The sequence below is a fragment of the Ailuropoda melanoleuca genome, chromosome 7 (assembly GCF_002007445.2).
Source record: "Ailuropoda melanoleuca isolate Jingjing chromosome 7, ASM200744v2, whole genome shotgun sequence".
In the NCBI taxonomy this organism is placed as follows: Eukaryota; Metazoa; Chordata; class Mammalia; order Carnivora; family Ursidae; genus Ailuropoda; species Ailuropoda melanoleuca.
In genome coordinates, this window is record NC_048224.1 from 81,427,005 (window position 1) to 81,435,201 (window position 8,197).

Sequence of the window (8,197 nt, forward strand, 5' to 3'; positions counted from 1 at the left end):
GTACCCCTCCGGCCTCCCCGTCTCCCAACTGGTACTCTGGTGGGGCTTGCCCCTCATGGCTACAGCTAATAGGAGGTAAGGCTGGGGTTTCATGTGACCGCAGCAGGGCCAGTCAGAAGGCTGTCTTGAAACAGGAAACAAGAGAAAAAGGGCAGCTCCCGACACCCAGCTGGCTCTTCCTAGGAATAGATGACCCAGCTAGGAAACTCCTAAAGAAATGTGGGCCAGGTTTTGTAACACAATTAGGATGGACTGACTCTACATTAAACAAACAGTAATTTCCATACTGAGGCAGACTGACTCATGGTCCACTCACACTGTCATCCTATTTATGGCAAGCACACCAAGGGATGTTTGCAGGACGCCATGGTTCGAATGGCTTTCGAAGAATCCCAGCTTGCCATTGTGTCCACTACGGTTCTGTGAATTTCTGCTCGCCTCTCTGGCATCCATTTGTATTTTCAGTCTTTACGCACCCTTAAATATAATCCATCCAACACAGGCACACTGTGAAGCAGTACTTATCCAGTATGTTTGTTACAACAGAAGTAAACTCACAAGTAGAAAGAATAAATAGTGAAATATAGGTAAAACAGAAAAAAAAAATAAGAACACTGACTTCATACTGGGATACACACAATATAAAAAGACTGGAAAGAAATATTTCTGAAACTGTTATTTCTCAGTGGCAAGATGATAGATAAATTATTTTCTTCTTTATCTTACTCTGTCTTACTAAAAGGGTATGTATTACTGTTCTACTAAAAAAAAAGTTACTAAAAAAATACTAGGAGAAAAATGTCTAAATGAAGAGTTAAGTGGTCAAAATTGAGCAACTGCTACAGCAGAGCCTCCCCAAATGTCTTAGGCTCCTGCAGAAAATCAGCTCTGGCTAGATACTGTGGCCCACTTGGATCCTAGCTGTTTCAGCGGCAGGTAATAAAACAGGCATGAGAACACACAGCCCACAGCCCATTCCACTTTAGCAACAGTCATACCTGCAGAGGAAAGTCACCACCTAGAGATATTTGAAGAGCACATACAAAGGACTTCTAAACAAAAAGGCTGGAAGTCCTAAGTGGCATGCTCTGCTTTCAGAGACACTGGGCAAAGGTGGGCTCTGAAGCTTAAGGCCAAGGTGCCCAGCATTCAGAAGCTGATGGTGGTGACACAGGAAGTACACACCTGCATTCTCTCCAGCTGCTGGCATGTACTGGGGCTTCAATACATCTTTAGATAAAAATGATAGTGAACTGGGGCGCCTGGGTGGCTCAGTCAGTTAAGTGTCGGACTCTTGATTTCAGCTCAGGTCATGATCTCAGGATCATGAGTTCGAGCCCTGTATTGGGCTCTGCACTGGGTGCAGAGCCTACTCAAAAAAAAAAAAAAAAAGATAGTGACCTGAATAATCATGACGAAATGTGTAAGTAGGTTCAAGAGGTACCACTACCTTGCTCACTAACAGCAGAGAGGCTCAGAGGGAAGATGTCTTGGAGGAGCCATGGGCTGAGTTTAAAGGCTAAGTAGGCAGAGAATGCCTACTTTGCCAGGCAGAGAATGTGGAGAAATGCAGGCAGAGGTACAGGCAGACCCAAAGTCATGGGCATTCAAAGAAAGAGACATTGTATAACCCCAATAGCCCTCAGTATTTTAGTGAGTGTTACAGTGAATAAGTAGTATGAGTAAATAATGAAATAAAGGCAGAAATGGAAAAATGAGAAAAAATTTAGGAATACTAAAATTCATTTTGTGATCCATACAATGGCTTACCTTTGTGGAAATTAAAGTTGAACTGAGCCTTGAAGAAAGGATAGAATTTGGATAGAAGTGGAAAAGGAGGACAAAGGGCAGTGTAACAAAGACTGCAGGAGAAAATGGAATGTACGACATTTATCCTTTCAGTGAATGTTTACTGGGACTAAGAGCTGTCCCAAGTCTGGGGCTAAGAGCTTTGGGTGCAAGGAAGAACTTAGGACATTGGGACTGTTCAGTCCCCTATAAAGATGAGGAAATTGAGACTTTACCAAGAGGATGAAATTTGTCCAAGGCATAGTGACAATAAATAGCATAAGCCTAGTTTTAGGTGTGTTTTATTCTAACACTTTAGAAAATATTGATGACTTGTTTGTTTCTTAGCATCATGGGAAAAGCTTAGAGGATATGGGAAAAATCCATGCAGCCCCTTTTCTGCTATTTAAATTAAAAATTGTGTTTTCTTTAGGTAAATACCCAGTAGTGGAATTACTAGATCATATGGTAGTTCTACTTTTAATTTTTTGAGGGACCTCCATATTGTTTTCCACAGTGGCTGCACCAGTTTGCATTCCCACCAACAGTGCATGAGGGTTCCTTTTTCTCCACATCCTCACCAACACTTTTTATTTCTTCTTTTTGATTCTAGCCATTCTGACAAGTGTAAGGTGATATCTCATGGTGGTTTTGATTTGCATTTTCCTGATGATGAGTGATGTTGAGGATCTTTCCATGTGTCTGTTGGCCATCTGGATGTCTTCTCTGGAAAAATATCTATTCAGGTCTTCTGCCCATTTTTTAATCAAATTATTTGGATTTTTTTGATGTTGAGTTATATAAATTCTTTATATACTTTGGAAATTAACCCCTTATCAGATATATTATTTGCAAATATGTTCTCCTATTCAGTAGGTTGCCTTTTTGTTTGGTTGATGGTTTCCTTCACTGTGCAGAAATTTATATTGATGCAGTCACAATTTTTTTTAAAAAGCTTTTTATTTTGATGTGCTTTTGCTTCCCTTGTCTTAGAAGACATATCTAGAAAAATGTTGTTATGGCCATCCCTATGTTTATTGCAGCATTATTTACAAGAGCCAAGATATGAAATGCAAATGTCCATCGATGGATAAAGGAGATGTGATTTATATATATATACACATATATATATACATATATATATGTATATATATATACACACACTAGAATATTACTCAGCCATAAAAAGGATAAGATCTTGCTATCTGCAACAAATGGATGGACCTAGAGCGTTTTATACTAAGTGAAATAAGTCAGCCAGAGAAAAACACCATGATTTCACTTACATGTGGAATATGAAAACAAAACAAAACAAACAAAAAGCAGAAACAGACCTATAAATACGGAGAACAAACTGATGGTTGCCACAGGGGAGGTGGTGGGGGGATGGGCAAAATGGGTGAAGCGGGGTGGCAGACATAGGCTTTCAGTTACGGAATGACTAAGTCATGGGGATAAAAGGTACAGTGTAGGAAGTACAGAGTCAACAACAGTGGTATAACAGCATTGCATGGGGACAGATGGTAGCTACACTGTGGTGAGCACAGCATAAGGTACTGAGTTGTTGAATTATTATGTTGTGTTCCTGAAACTAATGTAACATCGTGTACCAAATATACGTAAGTGAAAAAAAATTATAAACATTTCTTACTCTCCTTTTATGAAAATTTTTTTCTGCCCTGGAGGATAAATATGTGAGAGTGCTAATTTCTTATAAATGTCCTCACTCTTCCAGAACAATTCCTAGCAGGACGACATCAGGCTCAGCCTGATTATACCAACTGACAACTGATGGCGTCCATCCGCTTCAGAACGTGCTCCGCTGGCCAAGGGAGCAGATGTAATGGCCATCTGAGAAAGGTCAGGGGGGTTCCCACCAAAGACAACTTTGTAAAGACAAAACCAGCCTCAGGATTTGTGTGGGAAATCTTAAACATGCTTCACGCTGGAGAATTCAGAGACTCCCATACGGCTGAAAGCCTGCAGAAGACCAGTCAGTAAAAGACAAATCTTCCAAGAAGCTGAGCTTAATAATTCAGAGGTTGTCTAAAATCAGCACTTGAATTGTTCCCCATCCCTCACCAAGCTAACTACAGATTCCTCCCCCGTGACTAAGTGAAGCTTTCAGCTCACCAGCTACATTTCCAAACACAAACACGCCGCATGCAAACAGTGTTGCCAAAGAACAAAAACCCGCTCAAATTTTTCTTCCGAGATTAACCATGTGCCCTTGCTTAAGTAAAGGAGGAAAAAAATTTTGTGTTCTTTTCAGAGTCACTGGAAAGTCATTTAGGTCTATAGCAATTCTCTCTTTACCACACACTTTAAACTATTACTTTTTTTTCCCCAAATAAGAGGTGTTTCTTGTGGGCTTACTAAAAAGCTATAGGACTCAAATCAGAAGTAACATTAATATAAATTGTCTCTACCATTAAATAGGAAAATCAGCTTTGCCTTTTAAATTTGATTTCTTTTTTAATCATTTAATTAAAACATAGTTCTAAAGCCTATATTCACATAATGCTTTCAAAGCTATTTTTGTCTTCTATGTGGAGAGAGAGATCTGATGTTATTATTTGTGATTATCATGCTGACTCTCATAAAAGGCTCATTAATATATTTGGAATGACTAAGGCAGGCAGGCCACCTGTGATTCTTATTTCCCAAAACGCAACCCATCCTCTAACCCAGCAAGAGCTGGCATTATTCATGCTGTGGGGAAATAAATAACAAATACGACTCTTCCTAAAGTACTCTTTAACATCTATTTTCTTGAGATAAAGGGGAATAATTTCATTGCAAAACTTGCCTACAGCTGAAGACCTGATGTGGTCTACTTTGATCTGGGAGCGGTTTAATCAGGGGGCCGAATGGGAGATGCTTTCAGACTAAGCTAACCCAAATGAATTTAGTGGTCCTGAGATCATTGCTGTCCTTCCTTTTATCCCTCACACAACATTAGGGTTTCCCAGTGTTTTGACATTTCCTTGGCGGTGGTGCAGTGACAGGGTTCAGCCACGCCAGCAATCCACACAATCTCGTATCCTACACTCAGTGAACCTGTTCCCAGCCCACCTTTCACGTTAGGGCCCATTCCAACTTAGCAGAATTGATCAGCGTACAAAACTTGAACTAGAGAAAAATATTAAAAATATGACTTAAACATTTACTTTTGGGACAGCAAAGAGGGATAGAAACTTCTACCAAATTCTAAAAAATAGAGATGTTAATGGTCTCTTACAGTAACTAAAACTGCAAATAGGCTAGTACCCGCAGGCCATTTGGAGAAACATTTTAGACCATTCCAAACTACAAGAAATGCTTACCTTGCTTAAATGGGCAGCAGTTCTGTCCCCACTGGCCTATGAAAATCAAGGCCCTAAGTCAGACTACTTCACAAGTATCCCTTCCAAGTTCCAGCTTTTGTTTTTCTGGGACATTTGACTTCTCCAAAGAAACTGAAAACAAGAGGCCTAAATAGTACTTTTTAATATATCCTGCAACATATAACACAATGCTATTGTAGGCAACCTGATAAACAAGATGAATTAAATGGCAGGAAAAACGTTATCATTCCCAGGACCAGTGGCTTTGCATTCGTCTCATGGATAATCCTCTAAAGTTCTATTTGACTCTTGGTTAATGTGCTCATGTTCCAACATACAGAGTAAGCTCTTTGGATCCCAGAAATTTTCTAAAACTCAGTTCAAACTGCTTCCACCAAATGCTTTTGAAAATTTCTTACATAATTTTTGTTTTCTTTATTAACGACCCAACTTCACTGTAGCTGTGGTGCTCACTCCAACCAGGATATAGTCTCCTTCTCTCAACGTACAACTTACTCGGGCTGATTTCTCATCTGCTAGGAAAAAGAACAACAAATATCTATCTGTGAAGACTGGCCTCATTGCCTGTGCTTCCGTGTGCACCCCTGAAGATATTAATTCTGGCCCCCACAAAGAGAGCTAAACCTGAGGCTGGCCATGCCTGCCTCCCAGCCCACTCCCAAGGGCTGTCTCGGTGCAGTGGTTCCTAGTAGAGTCCGCAGACCAGCAGCACCAGCATCACCTGGGAACTTGTTGGAAATGCACATTCTTGGGCCCCATCCCAGAGACGGAATGAAAATCTCTGGGGGTGGGGCCGCGTTGCCCAGGTGACCAATACCCTGAAGCCTGAGAAGCACTGTTGCACAGCAGGAACTATCAAGCCACCAATGTTTGTACAATCAGAGCCTGCAGGTGGCGGTAAAGGCCGGCTAGAAGGACAGGAGCAGGAAGCTCAAGTTGTGTCACAGAACCAGCCTGCCTGGCAACACGGGTCCTGAACAGCCCGCTCAGCCTCCTCCAGTAAGTTCAAAGGTCACAGGACATCGCAGCTTCAAACAGGAAGCAGACTGAAATTCTCACAGCCCAGCAGTAAACACATTAAACCTATAATTTTCAGGGATGCAATCGATATTTAATTATTTTGAAGGTTTTTGTGTTTAACACAGTGAGGATACAAACACACTTCAAGAGTGAAAATGTCAATACCGATTAAACAGAATAAAATAAGAAACTCAAATTATTATCAGCCATTGTGTGTATCTGAATCATAATAATGCCCTTCATTCTGAAAGAATGATTAGAGTTCCTACCCTTAAAATCTCATCGAATTGATGTGACAAAAGCAAGAAGAGGATTTTTCTAACGTAAAGCATGTATACAGGTCGGCCTTTGTTAGATTCTGTCAAAACCCTGAATTTTGCTTTAATGGTTTTAGTATACAAACATCTGTAGTGAGGATGTGGACCAATGGGAACTCTCACACACTGCCGGTGGGAGTGTAAATCGGTACAACCACTTCGGAAAGCCGTTTAGCAGCATCTCCTAAAGCTGAACTTACAGGTACCTAGAACCAGCAATTCCATGCCTGGGTATACACCCCAGGGAAATTAGTGCCTCCTTCTACCAAAAGCCTCATCAAAGAATGTTCTTAGAAGTGTAGCTCACAATAGTTACAAACTGGAAACAATCCAAATGCCCACCCATAGGAGAGGAAATACACATGGATATTCATCCAATAAAATATACCCAGCAGTGAAAACGCAAACCAACCAGTTAACCAAACCACTGCTACACACAATATGGATGAATTTCACAGATACAATGCTTAGTAAAAGAAGCCAGACCTAAGGAGTACACACTTACCCAAACAGGCAAAACAATCTCTAGTGACAGACGTCAGCGTAAAGGTTACTAAGGCTATCTAGCAACAGGCATGAGCTTGCTGGTAAAGTTCTACATCTTGACTTGGAGGACCATTACAGGGGGGTACACGTATGTATATGCAATGAAAATACAGGGGCGTATTCATTGAATTACACACTTAAATTTTTATACTGTATGTTATACCTCTTTATAAAGGGAGAAAACGTTAAACGTACACACAAAAATTACCCTTGACAGACTGTCACACAATAATTTGCAATATTCATCATAAACGTCTAGGTTGCTCAGTAAATATAGCATCATCAGAGTATTATTTGCTGTAAAAATAATGCATTTGCTAAGCTAAATCTAAAAAATGTAATGAACAAAGGATTTTCCTTATTTCCAATGTTATGCCATCATATCAATGTAGCATCCTATAAGAGGGCCAAACTTTTCTGACTTGCACTCTTTAGTCCCAAACTCCTTTTATTCTGACACTTACGAGAGCCCATCATCTGTGGAAACTATCCATTATTCCAAGTCCCCGCATACCCTGGATGGCTCCTCATCACCCAGGGGGAGGCTGAAATGCCAGGCTCCAGCATTCCTGTCACGATCTACCCACGTGAATTTCTTTGAACCACCTTTGTCCTAACCCCTAGCAGCATCTGGCTTCCCTGCTGCCTAGCCATCCAAGACCTCGCCCAAAAAGCGCACAGTGTCCGAGGCCCTTCCGGGTCCACTGGATCCGATCCAGTGGGAACCCAGAGCCTGGGCCAGCTGCCCAGTGCGGAGAGTGGGGGACAGCAAATTGCACCCCAAAGCAGACACTACCGGGCCTCACAGCGCGCCGCAAGACCCTGAGCCCATGTCGTTCCCCGGAGGCCTGCGGCCCACCCCAGCAGAATCAATAAGCTCCGTCCGTTTCTGCGCTTTCGGATTTGGGTTGTGAAAACGGCAGCTAGCTGTAACCAGCACGAAAACGAGGAGCAACGCTTTGGGAAGACAATCCCGTCCGGTACCCGGGTCCGAGGAGCGCGCAGCGCCAGTGCCCCGGCGCCGGTGTTCCGCGCGTGCAGCGCGACCCGCTGGGGTGCGCGCGTCGGGTCACGGGCACCGAGGGCCGACGGGGGTCGTGCCCCGCCGCTCCAGGTGCAAGTCCTGCCGCGCGCCGTCCCCGTCGGCCGGTCCGCGCGCTCTCGGGCCGGGCCGGGCCG

At 42.5% G+C, this 8,197-nt stretch overlaps 1 protein-coding gene across 1 annotated transcript in view; it reads right to left on the reverse strand.

Moving 5' to 3' along the window:
* Positions 1-8,197, reverse strand: part of RNASEH2B (ribonuclease H2 subunit B) — a 56,848-nt gene that overhangs the window by 47,504 nt on the left and 1,147 nt on the right. The window lies entirely within an intron of this gene.